We start from the raw sequence: 18,017 nt of genomic DNA on the forward strand, positions 1-18,017 counted from the left end.
CGCCTCCTGTCTGATTTTCCAGGAGTATCATAACCTCCGCGCTGCCGCCTTCAACTCCCAGGCTCAGGAGCTGGGTCGGAGAACCAAGGATCTGACCAGCAGCCGGAGTGCGTGCTTTGTTTCGTTCATCTCCTGTGGGGGCGCGTCAGCGAACCCACTGGGTGTAGTCCCCGAGATTCAGGCCGACTGCTGAGCAGCCGGGTCGGATCTTCCTTGACGACTTCTTCCTTATTAATTTTTTCCTGTCTTCATCCTTGCAGGAGCCAATGCCGACTTGAGGGAGCAGCTCAGCGGGGCCCAGGCCGCCCTTTGCGCCAAGGAAGCCGAGTACAGCGCCTTGGTCCTGGAGCGTGACCGCCTGGCCAAGAAGTTCGCCGACCAGGAGGAGAGCCACAAGGCGGCTCTGAAGGAAGCTCAGGACAGCGAGAACGCCCTGAGGGCCGAGTTCGAGACCGAAGCGGCGGGCCGGGCTGAGGCGAAGCAGGCATTGAGCAAGGGCTTCGGTCATATCGATGATCTGATCGATGGTAAGCCACCTTCTTCACTCCTTGCTTGCCCCTTGATCCCTGATTTGTATTCTGACTTGTGCTGCTTTTTGTTCTCCGTGCAGACTACTTTCCTGGCTACTCCATCTTCGCCGCCCAAACCATCGAGGCCCACCGCGAGGCGCGCCGGCAGGCGGGGGCTGAAATCGCGCCGGGCGCGGGCCGGACGCTCGAGGAGCAACTCTTGGCGGTCCAAGCCCGGCTGCAGCCGGCTCACCGTATGCTCCGCCGCCTCCAGCGCGCCGGGGCGCAGGTGTTGGCCGCCCTCTGTCCAAGCGAGACGATTCCCCGCACCCCGAGTCAGACTGCCGACTGGCTGGAGGTTGCGGTTGGCCGCTTCGAGGCCTGGAAGGCATCGGCAGCCCGGCTTGGAGCTGGGCGGGCGCTGGAGTTTGTCTGAGCCTGGTATCCGGGGCTGAACCTGGACCAACTGCGCACCTGGCGGCTGGAGGCCGATGAAGAGCTGGAGGAGGTGCGGCCAGCTATCGCTCAGCGCGCCTCGATGATCGCCGAGTGCACTGATATCAGCGTCTTCGCTCCTAAAATTAATGACAATGGCGTTGCCCAGCCGAAGGAGTGGTTCGGGCTGAACCCGGCAGTGGGTGAGGACTCGGCAGAGGAGATCGCCTCCATCGATGAAGGCGAAGACGACGAAGGAGAGGAGGGCGAAGACGTTGAGCCGGCCGGTGAAGCGGCCAGCCAGCCTCAGCCCGATCGTGCCTCCAGCAACAAGGCGCGTGCTAGCACGCCCTCTGCGGGAGGCGGTGATCATGCCGAGGTTCGCCAGCCGGCCACTCCTCCAGCCGGCACTGCCGTCTCCACCGACCTGCCCGACTCGCCAGTCGCTCCCTTGGCTTAATCTGCCGTCCTTGTTTTTTCCTGCTTGTTGCCTTTTGAACAATTTTATTAAACTTGCGCAATTCCACCCACTAGGGGTGTATTCAAACTATGTTGAATGCTGGCCTTTTGAAGGTCTTTTATGTAAATATTATTGTGTGCGTGTTTGGCTTCCATTTACGTATGCTTTTTGTCCTTAGGCTGTTTCCTTTGCCGCCTTCCCCTTTGGGGAGGTAAGTACTCGAGCTTTTTTAGACTGAAGTGAGGTGAATGGAAGCCGGCCGGCCGGCTACTCTGGTAGTCGGTCCGTGGTGGGAGAAAAACCGGCTTTTGTTATATTAGTCGGTTAGTCCCTAGCCGTTTTTCGTGTGGGCGTCCTTTCCTGCCTTTAACTGTTGCCAGCCGGACAGCCGGTTCTTCAAACTGCGACTTTTGGCAAGAGAAGGCTTGGGTGCCGGCACACTACTTGTTTGACCGCGGGTAGGACTTCTAATATAACGCAAGGCGGCCAATCCCCGGGCCGACTAGTCGAACCCGGTGTCGGATGCAAAAAGTAAATGAAATGACAAGGTCATAAGCATGATACTCTTCATTCATAGATAAAAGATGACAGTCCCCGAGCTCTCCTCGGGGGGCCTATTGTCTCGTACTTAATACAAAATTTAGCGTGATACATACTGTATTTCAACTGTAAAATCTTCGGAGGAGGTTGGCGTTCCATGGTCGTTCCGACTCCTTGCCGAAGTCGTCTCTCTTTCGTGCCTTCGGCTTCTGCATGTCGATTAGGTAGTAAGAGTCGTTGCCTAAAGCTCTGTTGATGACGAAGGGGCCCTCCCAAGGGGCTGAGAGCTTGTGCTGGCCGGCTGTTCGCTGGATCAGCCGGAGCACAAGATCGCCCTCTTGGAATGATCTTGGCTTGACCTTCCGGCTGTGGTAGCGCTGCAGGCCCTGCTGATAGATGGCAGACCGGCTGAGGGCTAACAGCCGGCCCTCTTCCAGCAGGTCGACGCCGTCTTCTCGTGCTTCCCTAGCTTCCGCCTCCGTGTACATGGTTACCTGAGGTGAATCGAACTCGATGTTGGTTGGGATGACCGCCTCGGCACCATACACGAGGAAGAAAGGAGTGAAGCCGGTTGACTTGTTTGGGGTAGTGCGCAGACTCCAGAGGACGGCCGGCAGCTCATCGAGCCAACAGCCGGCTGAACGCTCCAGTGGTACGACCAGTCGGGGCTTGATGCCGGAAAGGATGAGGCCGTTGGCTTGCTCGACCTGGCCGTTTGACTGCGGGTGGGCAACGGAAGCTAAGTCCAGCCGGATGCCTTGCGTCACGCAGAAACGTGCCAAGGCTCCCTTGGCGAAATTCATGCCATTGTCGGTGATGATGCTGTGTGGCACGCCGTACCGAGTTGTTATGTCTGCGATGAATGTCACGGCAGTCGGCCCATTCAGCTTCTTGATCGGCTTTGCCTCAATCCATTTGGTGAATTTGTCCACAGCGACAAGCAGATGTGTCATGCCGCCGCGTGCCGTCTTGAATGGGCCCACCATGTCCAGTCCCCAAACGGCGAAGGGCCAAGTGAGGGGAATGGTCTTGAGTGCTGAAGCCGGCATGTGTTGCTTGGAGCTGAAAAGTTGGCACCCTTTGCAATGTTTAACTAACTCCTTGGCGTCATCCAAAGCAGTCGGCCAAAAGAAACCATGGCGGAAGGCTTTGTGACGAGTGATCTTGAGGCCGCATGGTGGCCGCATTCTCCTTGGTGGATATCTCTGAGGATTGCAATGCCCTTCTCTTGCTCGACGCATCGCTGGACGACTCCAGTGACACTGCGCTTGACGAGCTCTCTGTTGACGATTGTGTATGCTCCGGTTCGGCGTTGGACTTGTCTTGCCTCTATTTCGTCAGCCGGCAGATCTTGGTTTATTAGGAAGTTGAGGATGGACTGAGCCCATAATGGAGCTGCGACTTCTTCTATTGCCAACACGGCTACTGCGACCAGGGAGGGCAGGCTGGGTGGTGAAACGCTGGAGTCGGCCGCCGCCTGTTGTGTTGGAGCAGTCCCCGGGCCGACTACCGCAGTCCCCGAGCCGGGTGTGGCAGTCCCCGGGTCGGGCGTAACTACGGAAGTCCCCGAGGCGCCTACTGACGTCCCCGGGCCGACTATCGAAGTCCCCGGGTTACCTGCTTGGTTCTTCGAGCCAGACCCGGCCACGTCGGGGTTAGGCGGCATGAAGATGGAATCGGACTCTGGAGACGGCTTGATAGACGGCTTGAGGAGGCGTTGCAAAGAGACACCGGTTGGTATTGCCTGCCGAGTGGAGCCTATTCGAGCCAGGGTATCAGCTGGCTCCTTGTCGGCTCTTGGTACGTGGAGGAACTCGCATCCTTCAAAGTACCCGCTGATCTGCTGAACGAGGAAGCGGTAGCTTGCCATATTTGCGTCCTTGGCGTCCCAGTCGCCGGATGATTGCTGGACCACCAAGTCCGAGTCACCATAACATAGGATCCGGCGAATGCCGAGCTCTTTGGCAAGCCAGAGCCCGTGTATGAGTGCCTCGTACTCGGCCACATTGTTGGAGGCGGCAAAGTGAATTGGCAGCATGTATCTGAGCTTGTCGCCTTTGGGAGAGGTGAGGACGATGCCGGCTCCCAAGCCGGTGCGCGTCTTGGACCCATCGAAGTGCATGCGCCAATGAGTGGAGTCGGGAGCCGGCGGTAGGTACTGGGTCTCGGCCCAGTCGACGAGGAAGTCGGCCAATGCTTGCGACTTGATGGCGGTGCGAGGCTGGTAGAAGATCGTGTAAGGGGCCAGCTCGATGGCCCATTTCGCCACCCGACCGGATGCATCCCGGCTGTCTATGATCTCGGCAAGCGGGGCGGGGCATACGACTATGATGGGATGCTCTTGGAAGTAGGGCTTCAGCTTCTTGGCGGCGAAGTACATGCCATAGCACATCTTCTGGTAGTGCGGGTAGTTCTGCTTTGAGGTAGACAGCACCTCGCTCAAATAGTACACCGGCCTCTGGACCGGCTGGGCTCGGCCCTCTTCTGGGCGCTGGACTACGATGACGGTGCTGACCACCCGGCTGGTTGCGGCAATGTAGAGGAGCATGGGCTCTTTCTCAGTCGGCGCCACCAGGACCGGCGGTGTGGCCAGCATCTTCTTCAGCTCGTGAAAAGCTTGGTCGGCTTGGTCATTCCACTCAAACTGAGTGGTCTTCTTCATGAGGCGGTAGAGGGGGAGAGCTTTCTCTCCGAGCCGGCTGATGAAGCGGTTCAGGGAGGCCAAGCATCCGGTAAACTTCTGGATGTCTTGAAGTTTGGTGGGAATCGCCATTCTCTCAATGGCCTTGATTTTCACCGGGTTGCATTCGATGCCGCGTTCGGAGACCAGGAAGCCTAGGAGCTGGCTGGCTCAAACACGCATTTCTCGGGGTTGAGCTTGATTTGGAACCGGCGTAGGTTCTCAAATGTTTCCTTGAGGTCTTCCAGCAAGGTGCCGCGCTTCTCCGTCTTCACCACAATGTCGTCTACGTAGACGTGGGCGTTTCTACCGAGCTGCTTGAGGAGGCACTTCTGCATGCAACGCTGAAAAGTGGCACTGGCATTTCTCAAGCCGAATGTCATAGTCAGGTAGCAGAAGGCTCCAAATGGCGTGATGAAGGCGGTCTTCAGGCGGTCAGCCGGATCTAACTTTATCTGGTGGTATCCTGAGTAAGCATCCAAGAAACTCAACAGCTCGCATCCGGTCGTGGAGTCTATCACTTGGTCAATCCTCGGCAGGGCAAAGGGATCTTTGGGGCAGGCCTTGTTGAGGCTCGTGTAGTCTATGCACATGCGCCACTTATTGTTCTTCTTTAATACGAGGACCGGGTTGGCAAGCCACTCTGGAAAGAAAACTTCCATAATGAAGCCGGCTGTCAGAAGCCGGGCTATCTCCTCTCCCACAATCCTTCTTTTCTCCTCCGATGGTCGGCGGAGGGGTTGTTTGACTGGTTTTGCGTCTTCTCGGACATGTAGTTTGTGCTCGGCGAATTCCTTCGGAACACCCGGCATGTCCTTGGGGGACCATGCAAAGATGTCCCGATTCTCACGAAGGAAATCGGCGAGCTCGCCTTCCTATTTGCTGTTTAGGTTTGCCCCGATGGCAGCAAACCTCTCTGGGTGCTCGAGGTCAAGAGGTATCTTCTTCGTCTCCTTGGCCGGCAGGAAAGATCCTTGGGCATCATACTCCTTGGGATCGGGGGACAGGGCCGACTGTTTGCCGGCCATGGCCATGACTCGATCCAACATCTTCTTCTTTTTGGCAATCACAAGGGACTCGGCCAGTCGGCTGCTGGCTGCCGCGCACTTGGAAGACTTCTTGTAATCGCCGGCTATGGTGATGACGCCCTTGGTGCTCGGCATCTTCATCTTGAGGTATGCATAGTGGGGAACCGCCATGAACCTGGCCAAGGCAGGTCGGCCAAGCAATGCATGGTAGGGGCTCTCCAAGTCCACCACTTCAAACCAGATCGCTTCCCGGCGGAAATGCTCCTTGTCCCCGAAGAGTACATCAATCTTGATCTTGCCAATGGGGGCGCAGGACAGGCCGGGTACGATGGCATGGAACACTGTCCGAGTAGGCATGAGTTGCTTCGTCTTGACGTTCAGCTTCTCCAGGGTGTCACGGTATAAGATGTTGATGCTGCTCCCGCCGTCTATCAACACGTGGGAGAAACGGGCGGCGCGTCTGTCCGTTGCAACGGTGGCATCTAGGACCAACACATAAGAGCCGGGAGATGGCATCACCTCTGGGTGGTCGGCCCGGCTCCAGCTGATAGGTTTTTTTGACCAGTGCATGTGCTCGGCGGGGTTGGCAGCAACCATGCTGACTTCCTGGTGCTCTCGGCGTTTGCTACGCCGGTCTTCGGGCTGGCTTGTAAAGACGACATAGGCGGCATGCTCGTCGGGGAACTCATCATGCACGGCTCTGACTGCGGGCCGAACGGTCGGCGGCTGCGGGGCTGGAGGCGACGGACCGGCAGGCGGAGGCGGCGCGAGCCCTTCGCCTTTGGAGATTCGGGTGAGCCAATGGCACTTCCGGGTTGTGTGGTTGGACGGCTTCGCGCCGCTGTGGAACTTGCACGGGGCGTCGAGAGTTTGCTCGTAGGAGAAGGCTGGCTGCCAAGCCGGCCTGCCGGCCTTGGATTTCTTGGGCGCGGGCCGCCCTTCGGGCTGCTCGTCTTCGACTGTGGCCACCTGCCGACTGGCGGGAGGCGGCGCAGGCCCCTTGCGCTTGTGGTCGCTCGGGTGTGGGCGTCGGCCGGAATCCCCAGCCGGCGTCTTGGGCGCTGGGTTGAGTACCTTCCCGGACGCGTCTACTCGGAGCTCGGTCTTCATTGAGGAGTCGGCGGTGGCGTACTTGTCCGCTATGTCCAGAAGCTCGTCGAGGGTAGTCGGCTCGTCGCAGAGAAGCTTGTGCTTGAGGAGGGTGCCTTCTCGGCACCCAGCAGTGAAGTATTCTATGGCTTGCACCTCGTGCACCCCTTCGCAAGAGTTGCGGAGCTCGGCCCAACGCGTGAGGTAATCACGTGTAGACTCGGCGGGGCCTTGTACGCACAAGGAGAGCTGTCTGGGCTTGGGAGCCCGCTTATAGGTGCTGGTGAAGTTGCGGACGAAAGCTTCTGTGAAATCTAGCCAGCTGTTGATGCTGTATGGCTTGAGGCTGTTGAGCCAGGTCCGCGCCGTGCCTTGCAGCATGAGGGGCACGTACTTCACGGCAACGCGCCTGTTGCCATTGGCTATGCTAACCGCCGTGGAGTAGTCGATCAACCAATCTTTCGGCTTCACAGAGCCGTTGTACTTGGGCGTGTCTCTTGGGAGCGAGAACCCTTTGGGGAAGGGCTCGTCGCGGATGCGGGGGCCAAAGCAAGGCGGGCCGACATCGTCTTCTTCTTCCAGCACCAGGGATCGCGCCAGGCGGTCGATCCGATGGCGGGCGTCGTTCTCGCCGACTCCTTCGCGGTGACCTAGCCGGCCGCTGAGAGTCGGATGCGCAACAGGCGGCGGGGTGGGATATCTCTCTCCACGGGGCCGAGGCGAAGGTGGGTTGCCCCGCCACTCCACGGCCCGGGGGTGGCCTTCTGCGTCTCGCTCGATGGAGATTCGGGTTTGGCTTCGGCTGGCAGCCGGCTCTTTCTCGCGCCACGCGCGGGTTCTACCCGTAGTCGGCGTCCGGGACGTCGCGCCATGATCTCAGCGCGGGGGAGGGCTTTCCGCGCGGGCGTCGGCTTCGTGCCGCTGCGTGGCTGCATCGATTAGCTGCTGGATGTGTCGGGTCATGTGGGGGAGTTCTTCGGCCCCCAGTCCGTCTAGCTCGTCTACGGCCGCCTGGGCGGCGCGCAGGTTCTCGAGTGGAGTGGCGTAGACTGGGCGGTCGACTCCTAACGTGTCGGCGACGACAGCGCCGCGCTGTCTGACAACACCGACCCAGCTGGGCCCGCCTGGGGGCGGCGTGCCAAAGGCAGCGCGGTCAGCTTCGCGTTGGTGAGCCTCAGTGAGGCGTCTCATGGAAACCAACTTCCGGCCCTCCGCGAGGAGGGCGAGGCAGCGAGCCTCCAGTGCTTCAGCGTCGGCATCGGCCGGGAGGGGGATGGACAAGTCGTGGACCGCCGCGTGCGGGGCGTCGTGGGCGCTCTCGTCAGCAGCGCCGCCGTGGCCGATGACCATCACCTCGGTGGTGACAGCGTCGCAGCCATCGGCCCCGGGAAGCGGGTCGTTGTAGATCATGACGTCGGTGGGGAAGGTGTCGAGTGAGGCCATGTCGGAGTCGACAGGCATCGGGTCGGTGGAGCCAACCGACTCCAAATCCACAGCAGGCTCGCCGGAGACATGGAGCTGGCCGAGGAGGTTGACGAGGTGGTCGGTGCCCGCGTCGGAGGCGAGCTCGTCGGAGATGAGGGTCTTGTCGAGGAGATCGGCGAAGCCGCTCGCTGCGCAGATGCTAGTGACGCCTTGCAGCGCGTCGTGGCAAGCGCCATCGGGCGTGCCGGGCTGGCTACGCTCGCGGGGGAGGAAGAAGGTTCCCGTCTAGAACAGGTCTCCGGACGACGGTGCACCTGGCCCCACGGTGGGCGCCAAATGTCGGGTGGTAGGTGCAACATATGCCAACGGGTGGCTTATCATTGTGGGAGCCAGTAAGACGTCGCCGGTGCCTGGAAGCGGGATGAGGCGAAGACATGCACGCCGGCGAATCTTACCCAGCTTCGGGGCTCTCCGTGGAGATAACACCCCTACTGCTGCTCTGCGGGGTCTCCGCATGATCACTAGATGAACAAGTAGCTACACGATGCTCCTTGAGCTATTTGGCGAGAGGAGGAAGAAGGGCTCTGCCCGCTCTCTTCTCCTCCCTATGTGGTGTTTAAAACTAGCAGGGATCCACCCTTTGCATGGGTGTCCCGGGGGATTTATATAGGCCCACCCCCTGGGGATACAATGGTAATCCAGCTGGGTGCGGGGCCCAGCCGTCTGTGTCTACACTCGCCGGCTTCTGCGCCGGCTGCTGGGGCCCGCCGGCTGGTGGGTCCCGCCGGCTGCCGGCTCCTTGGTCGACAGGCAGGCCCCACTATCCAAGGCCTTGTCGGCGGCTGGTTACTGTTGCTCAATCCTGGTGACGAAGGCTTCGCCGAGGTGGGCGTGGCTACAGTGCCGCCGTCCGGCTGGTGATCGCTGTAGCCTCACCGTGTCTTGTCTCCTTAATGGGGCGTCCCCTTCGAGGGGGTGGCAAACCGGCTGTGGAGAGCCGGCTCTGTCTTGGGTCGACTGGGGGAGGCCGGGCCGCCTTCGGGTGTCTCTCTGCCTGAAGGGGCCCACCGCCCGTGGGCCACTCTGGCGGCCCGTCGTGGATGACATCAGGGTCATCGTGGCAACAGTGCTGCGCCAGACGGGTCATGGCCACCCGTACGGTGCACTGTGCCAGGCGTGCTCCGGGATTCGGGGGTGGCAAGCTTTACTATAGCCACGCCCCGTCACATCGCCGTTATGTGGGTGCAGACTTCGAGGGTACGATCTTGACCGCTTTATGGGAGCCGGCTTCTTGGAGTCGGCCTTCTCGGAGCCGGCTCCTTGGATCCGGCCCTCCCACGACTTTTTTCATGAAGGCTGAAGTCGGGCCGCCTTCCGATAGTCGGCCTGGGAAACAGCCGGCGAGGGGAAGGCGGCCCCATATCTTGGATTCTTGAGGGCCGGATGGGCTCGTAATAATTTTTTCAGAAGGGCCAGGGGAGCCGGCTTGGCTACCCATGGTTATTTCCTCCGACAGGCGCCTTCCCCTCTCCCCTTCCCCCTATATATAGTGAGGGGGTGGGAGGGCAGCCATGCCCTTCCCCTGGCGCAGCCCTCCCCCTCTCCAACTCCTCGTCCTCTTCCATAGTGCTTGGCGAAGCCCTACCGGAGAACCACGAGCTCCTCCATCACCACGCTGTTGTGTTGTTGGAGTTCTCCCTCAACTTCTCCTCTCCCTTGCTGGATAAAGAAGGAGGAGACGTCCTCGGGCTGTACGTGTGTTGAACGCAGAGGCGCCATCCGTTCGGTGCTAGATCGGATCTTCCGCGATTTGAATCGCCGCGAGTATGACTCCATCAACCGCGTTCTTGTAACGCTTCCGCTTAGCGATCTTCAAGGGTATGAAGATGCACTCCCTCTCTCTCTCTCTCGTTGCTAGCATCTCCTAATTGATCTTGGTGACATGTAGGAAAATTTTGAATTATTACTACGATCCCCAACAGTGGCATCAGAGCTAGGTCTATGCGTAGATTCTTTGCACGATTAGAACACAAAGTAGTTGTGGGCGATGATTTGGTCAATTTGCTTACCGTTACTAGTCTTATCTTGATTCAGCGGCATTGTGGGATGAAGTGGCCCGGACCGACCTTACACGTACGCTTACGTGAGACTGGTTCCACCGACAGACATGCACTTGATGCATAAGGTGGCTAGCGGGTGTCTGTCTCTCCCACTTTAGTCGGATCGGATTCGATGAAGAGGGTCCTTATGAAGGGTAAATAGAAATTGGCATATCATCGTTGTGGCTTTTGCGTAGGTAAGAAACGTTCTTGCTAGAAACCCATGGCAGCCACGTAAAACATGCAACAACAATTAGAGGATGTCTAACTTGTTTTTGCAGGGTATGCTATGTGATGTGATATGGCCAAAAGGATGTGATGAATTATATATATGTGATGTATGAGATTGATCAAGTTCTTGTAATAGGATTCACGACTTGCATGTCGATGAGTATGACAACCGGCAGGAGCCATAGGAGTTGTCTTAATTTATTGTATGACATGTGTGTCAATGAAAAACGCCATGTAATTACTTTACTTTATTGCTAACAGTTAGCCATAGTAGTAGAAGTAATAGTTGGTGAGACTACATGAAGACACGATGATGGAGATCATGGTGTCATGCCGGTGACGAAGGTGATCATGCTGCGCCTCGAAGATGGAGATCAAAAAGCGCAAGATGATATTGGCCATAGCATGCCACTTTATGATTTGCATGTGATGTTTATGATGTTTGCGTCTTATTTGCTTCGAACCACGGTAGCATAAATAAGATGATCTCTCACAAAATTTCAAGTGTTTCCCCTAACTGTGCACCGTTGCAAAGGATCGTTGTTTCAAAGCACCACATGATGATCGGGTGTGATAGATTCTTACATTCGCATACAACGGGTGTAAGCCAGATTTACACACGTGAAACACTTAGGTTGACTTGACGAGCCTAGCATGTACAGACATGCCCTCGGAACACGAGAGACCGAAAGGTCGAACATGAGTCGTATAGTAGATGCGATCAACATGGAGATGTTCACTGTTGATGACTAGTTTGTCTCATGTGATGATCGGACACGGCCTAGTCGATTCGGATCATGTATCACTTAGATGAATGGAGGGATATCTATCTAAGTGGGAGTTCATTAATAATTTGATTAGATGAACTTAATTGTCATGAACTTAGTCTAAATTTGTCTTTACAATCTATCATGTAGATCCAATGGCCCACGCCAATGTTGCCCTCAACTTCAACGCATTCCTAGAGAAAACCAAGATCAAAGACGATGGTAGAAACTATACAGATTGGGTCCATAACTTGAGGATCATCCTCATAGCTGCCAAGAAAAGCATATGTCCTTGAAGACCACTAGGTGAAACACCCATTTTCCCAGCAACTCAAGACGTTATGAATGGCTGGCAATCGTGTAGTGATGATTACTCCCTGGTTCAGTGCGGCATGCTTTACAGCTTAGAATCGGGGCTCCAAAAGTGTTTTGAGCAGCACGGAGCATATGAGATGTTCCAAGAGCTGAAAATGGTTTTCCAAGCTCATGCCCGAGTCGAGAGATATGAAGTCTATGACAAGTTCTACAGTTGTAAGATGGAGGAAACAGTTCTGTCAGTGAGCATATACTCAAAATGTCTGGGTTGCACAACCGCTTGTCTCAACTGGGAGTTAATCTTCCAGATGACTCGGTCATTGACAGGATCCTCCAGTCACTTCCACCTAGCTACAAGAGCTTTGTGATGAACTACAATATGCAAGGGATGGAGAAGTCCATTCCTGAGTTATATTCAATGCTGAAATCAGCGGAGGTGGAAATCAGAAAGGAACATCAACTATTGATGGTGAATAAGACCACTAGTTTCAAGAAAGGCAAGGGTAAGAAGAACTTCAAGAAGGACAGCAAGGGAATTGCCGCACCCAGTAAGCCAGTTGCCGGGAAGAAGCCAAAGAATGGACCCAAGACTGAGACTGGGTGCTTTTATTGTAAGGGAAATGGTCACTGGAAGCGGAACTGCCCCAAGTACTTAGCGAGTAAGAAGGCCGGCAACACCAAAGGTATATATTATATACATGTTATTGATGTGTACCTTACCAGCACTCATAGTAGATCCTGGGTATTTGATACCGATGCAGTTGCTCATATTTGAAACTCAAAACAGGAGCTGTGGAATAAGCGGAGACTAGCAAAGGACAAGGTGATGATGCGCGTCGGAAATGGTTCCAAGGTCGATGTGATCACCGTCGGCACGCTGCCTGTCGTGGTTTTGTCACGGCAGATGTCCTTGTGAAAGGACTTAGTGGTGGAGCCATCGCTACGGGTTAGCTTAAAGGGGTTAAGCCAAACAAGACACGAGAGTTTTATACTAGTTCGGCCCCTTCGATGAAGGTAAAAGCCTACGTCTAGTTGTGATGGAATTGCTGGGGTTTCGATGACCAGGGAGCGAATCCGCTTTGCCTGGATCTCGAGTTGTTGTCTGTTGTCCCTAAACCGCCATCGGGTCGTCCCTTTATATACATAGGTCTACGCCCGCTGGTTTACAGAGTCCCGAGGACGGATCATAAACGTGTCCGGCTCGGTCTCTATTCCTTCTAACTTACAATACAAGTTACATATTCATGTCGGTTTATATCTACAGGCCTTAACCCGCCTTTGGGCCTTGGGCCTTCGTAAAGCACCACCATCCTTAAGCCTTTATGGGCTTCTAATCTTCATAGAGTTAACCCGGCTACTTCTGGCCGGTTTACGTCCAGTAGTAATATCCCCAACATTAGGCCCCAGATTGATTTGAACTTGTTCATGTCAATCTTCAACACTTAGAAAAATTCTTGTCCTGGCACCTTCGCATGGATCTTGTAAACCGCCGTGATGTCATCCTTCAGATCCGTAGTAAACCGCCGTGATGTCACCTATTCGTTGAAGTCGAAGATGCCCTTCATTGATGAGTATCCAACCATTGAGGCGACAACCTTATTAAATATCCATTTTTGAGCTCCTCGATTCTCGCGCATGTCGCTTATCTGTTCGCCCTATAAATAGGGCTGAGACCCCCCCCTTTTCTGTTTCCTCCGCTACCTCTTCATCTCTTCTTCCTCCTCACAATGTCCTTGCGCCCGAACGCCGCCGCCGTCGTCAAGCTTCTCCTCTGCCTCATCCTTGGCTGCTGCATCGACCTGAACGCTCTAGAGAACCGCGGCACACCTCCGCTACCTTAACATCTTCGGTAAGTTTTCCTCCTTTTCTTCATAGATTCACTTTAGGGTTTTCATGTTCATCGGAGTTCGTCGCAGCTCCAGTGGTGTTCTTCTCTTTTCTTCCGAGTAGCATCAAAAACTAGCTAGATCTACTAGCTCTTCGTGCGACTTAGTTCTTATCTGAACCTGACCATCCCCTTCGTATAGAAGAAAACTCATCTGAACCTAATGAACTGATATATGTAACTTAGTTCTTGAATATATTCTCATTTTCTGTCACCCCTCTTGAAAAGATCTGGTCTTAACCGATGGTTCTGATAACGTCGGAGATCTTGTTGATAAATCGCCGAACGTGCTGCTGCTAAATCACGCTCCTCATCTAACAGGTCCAGTGAGTCCTGACGTGCTTTCTCATTCTCAGCTTCAACATAAGCCGCCACCCGGGGTGAGTCATGACGGATGTCACTAGGAAGAACCGCCTCTGCTCCATAAACCATGAAGAAAGGCATGTAACTCGTCGATCTGTTTGGTGTGGTGTTGATACTCCATAACACAAAAGGTAACTCCTCCACCCAACAACCCGGCGTCTGCTTTAAAGGAACCATAAGCCGGGGTTTGATTCCTCTCAAAATCTCTTGATTTGCCATTTCTGCTTGACCATTAGATTGAGGGTGAGCCACTGATGACACATCAAGCCGGATGTGCTCTCGTTGACAAAATTCCTCCATAGCGCCCTTGGATAGATTAGTACCATTATCAGTTATAATGCTATGTGGAAAGCCAAACCAGAATATCACCTTTTTGATGAATTGGACCGCCGTGGCTGCATCACACTTACTGACTGGCTCTGCGTCTACCCATTTGGTAAACTTATGAACCGCCACCAACAGGTGGGTCTTTTTATCTTTGGACCTCTTAAAGGGTCCAACCATATCTAGCCCCCAAGTTGCAAACGGTCAAGTTATTGGAATCGTTCTCAACTCTTGAGCCGGGACATGAGCGCGGCATGCAAATTTCTGACAGCCGTCACACCTTTTTACTAAATCCTCAGCATCAGCATGAGCCGTCAACCAATAGAAGCCGTGACGAAAAGCCTTAGACACCAAGGATTTTGAACCGGCGTGGTGACCACAATCTCGTTCGTGGATTTCTCGCAAAATCTCACAACCCTCTTGAGGAGACACACAACGCTGAATTGCTCCTGTGACGCTGTAACGATGTAGCTCCCCGTTGATAATGGTCATTGACTTGGATCGCTGGATTATCTGCCAGCCAAGGTTTCAACATCCGGTAACTCTCCCCGGTTCATGTAAGCCAGGTACGGGACTGTCCAATCTGGTATAACATGCAAAGCCGCTACCAACTGGGACTCCGGGTCAGGAATAGCCAACTTCTCCTCTATGGGTAGCTTGACCGACGGATTATGAAGTACATCGAGGAAGACATTAGGTGGCACCGGTTTACGCTGAGAGCCTAGACGACTTAAAGCGTCCGCCGCTTCATTCTTTCGCCGATCTATATGGTCAACTTGATAACCCTTGAAGTGACCAGCTACTATGTCTACCTCTCGTTGATATGTAGCCATGAGTGGATCCTTAGAATCCGAAGTGCCAGATACCTGTTGAGCCACTAGGTCCGAGTCACCGAAGCATTTAACTCGGCTTAAATTCATCTCTTTAGCCATCCGAAGGCCATGGAGCAAGGCCTCATACTCAGCTGCATTGTTAGTACAAGGGAACATTAAGCGGACAACATAACAAAACTTGTCACCTCGTGGGGAAGTTAATATGACTCCAGCTCCTGAGCCCTCCAATTGCCTGGACCCATCAAAGTGAATAGTCCAATAAGTGTTGTCTGGCTTTTCCTCTGGTGCCTGCAACTCTGTCTAATCATTGATGAAGTCCATGAGTGCTTGAGATTTGATTGCTGTACGAGGTGTATATTTGAGCCCGTGAGGTCCAAGCTCAATAGCCCACTTGGTAATCCGGCCAGTCGCCTCTCTGTTTTGGATGATATCTCCCAGAGGGGCTGAACTAACCACTATGATAGGATGACCTTGAAAATAATGTTTAGGCTTCCGGCTTGCCATGAAAACTCCATACACCAACTTCTGCCAATGTGGGTACCTCTGCTTTGATTCAATAAGCACCTCACTGATGTAATAAACCGGCCGTTGAACCGGATACTCCTTTCTGGCCTTCTTGCGCTCTACCACAATAGACACACTAACAGCCCGGACGTTAGCAGCCACATACAGCAATAAGGGCTCTTTATCAACCGGAGCCGCAAGGACGGGTGGCTCGGCCAATTGTCTCTTCAAATCCTCAAATGCCTTATCAGCCGCGTCACTCCAGACAAAATCATCCATTTTCTTTAGCATCTGATACAAAGGAATAGCCTTCTCCCCAAGGCGGCTGATAAACCGCCTTAGAGCTGCAATCCGGCCTGCCAAACGTTGAACATCATTGATACACGCTGGTTTAGCTAGGGACGTGATAGCTGAACTTTTTTCCGGGTTAGCCTCAATGTCTCTATTGGACACCAGAAAACCCAAGGGCTTGCCTGCCGGAACACCAAAGACACATTTAGCCGGATTAAGCATCATCTTATAGACCCGGAGGTTGTCAAAAGTCTCTCTCAAGTCATCTATCAATGTTTCCTCCCTAGACTTTACCACAATATCATCCGCATAAGCGTGGACATTGCACCCAATCTGTTTATGAAGACAATTCTGAACACAGCGCTGATAAGTCGCCTGGGCACTCTTGAGCCCGAAAGGCATAGACACATAGCAGAAGGCTCCAAAGGGAGTTCTGAAAGCTGTCTTCTCCTGGTCCTTAACTGCCATTTTGATCTGATGATAACCAGAATAAGCATCCAGAAAACACAAACGGTCACAACTCACCGTAGCATCAATAATCTGATCAATATGCGAGAGAGCAAATGGATCAGCTGGACAGGCTTTGTTCAAGTCTGTGTAATCCACACACATACGCCAAGTGACGTTTTTCTTAAGTACCAACACCGGATTAGCCAGCCACTCCGGGTGAAAGACCTCCACGATAAACCCTGCGGCCAACAGCCAAGCTACCTCCTCACCAATAGCCTTACGCCTTTCTTCGTTGAAGCACGGAGAAACTGCTTGAACGGTTTAAACTTAGGGTCTATATTAAGTGTGTGGTCAGCGAGTTCCCTCGGTACACCTGGCATGTCAGAAGGCTTCCATGCGAAGATGTCCCAGTTCTCACGGATAAACTCGATGAGCGCGCTTTCCTATTTGGGATCCAGGTTAGCGCTGATGCTGAACTGCTTGGATGAATTTCCAGGAACAGAATCAACCATCTTAGTGTCTGTAGCCGATTTAAACTTCAACGCCGGATCATGTTCCATAGTTGGTTTTTTCAGAGAAGTCATGTCCGCCGGATCAACATTGTCCTTATAAAACTTCAGCTCCTCTGTGGCACAAACCGACTCACAATAAGCCGCATCACCCTCTTCCGTTCCAAAGCGATCTTCCTGCTCCCATGTACCGTGATGGTCCCCTTGTGACCCGGCATCTTAAGGTGTAGATAAACATAACATGGCCTCGCCATAAACTTGGCATAAGCCGGCCGTCTGAACAGGGCATGATACGGACTCTTGATTTTCACCACCTCAAAAGTCAACGTTTCTGACCTTGAATCATGATCATCTCCAAAAGCCACCTCTAGGGATATCTTGCCCACTGGATACGCTGATTTACCAGGCACCACACCAGGAAAGACGGTGTTCGACGGCTTAAGATTCTTATCTGTCAATCCCATACGACGGAAGGTATCATAGTAAAGGATATTGATACTGCTTCCCCCATCCATAAGCACCTTGGTGAACTTATACCCCCCCAACTTGAGGTGCCACCACTAAGGCCAGATGACCTGGATTATCAACCCGGAGTGGGTGATCCTCTCGACTCCATAAAATTGGTTGTTTAGACCAGCGCAAATACCGAGGCACTGTCGGCACTGTCGGTTCAACAGAGTTCACGGCCCTTTTCTGAAGCTTCTGATCATGCTCACACAAGCTAGTAATGAAGACATGATACTGCCCACTATTCAACTGCTTTGGATTGCTTTGATAACCCGACTCCTGCTGCTGCTGATTCCCCTGATGGTTATAACCTCCCTGATTGCCCTGATTACCTTGATTGCCATGTCCGGTCTGATGGCCTTGGAACCCTGAACCGGAGTTGCCGCCTCCATAACCCGGCCCATGAAAACCGCCTCCTGACCCGCCGGACGGGCCATTGTCGTATTGGAACATATTGGAATTTTTGAACTCTCGCATGATGAAGCAATCCTTCCAAAGATGCGAAGCTGGCTTCTCCTTCGATCCATGCTTTGGACAAGGTTGATTTAACAGGCGCTCCAGATTGGGGCCTGGCCCTCTGCCCCTCTGGGGCGGTTTGCCCTTACGACGCTACCGTTATCCTGAGCATTGGTGTTAGCCACAAAGTCCAAACTATTGTCTGCCTTGCGCTTACCATTGTTCCCATGACCTGCCGGGTTGTGCTGCTGCCCCTTGGCATTGTCGTTCTTTTTCCCCTTCCCCGTTTTGTCATCCTCAGACTCAGGGTCTTTGGT

The sequence above is a fragment of the Triticum urartu genome, chromosome 1 (genome assembly GCF_003073215.2).
Source record: "Triticum urartu cultivar G1812 chromosome 1, Tu2.1, whole genome shotgun sequence".
In the NCBI taxonomy this organism is placed as follows: domain Eukaryota; kingdom Viridiplantae; phylum Streptophyta; class Magnoliopsida; order Poales; family Poaceae; genus Triticum; species Triticum urartu.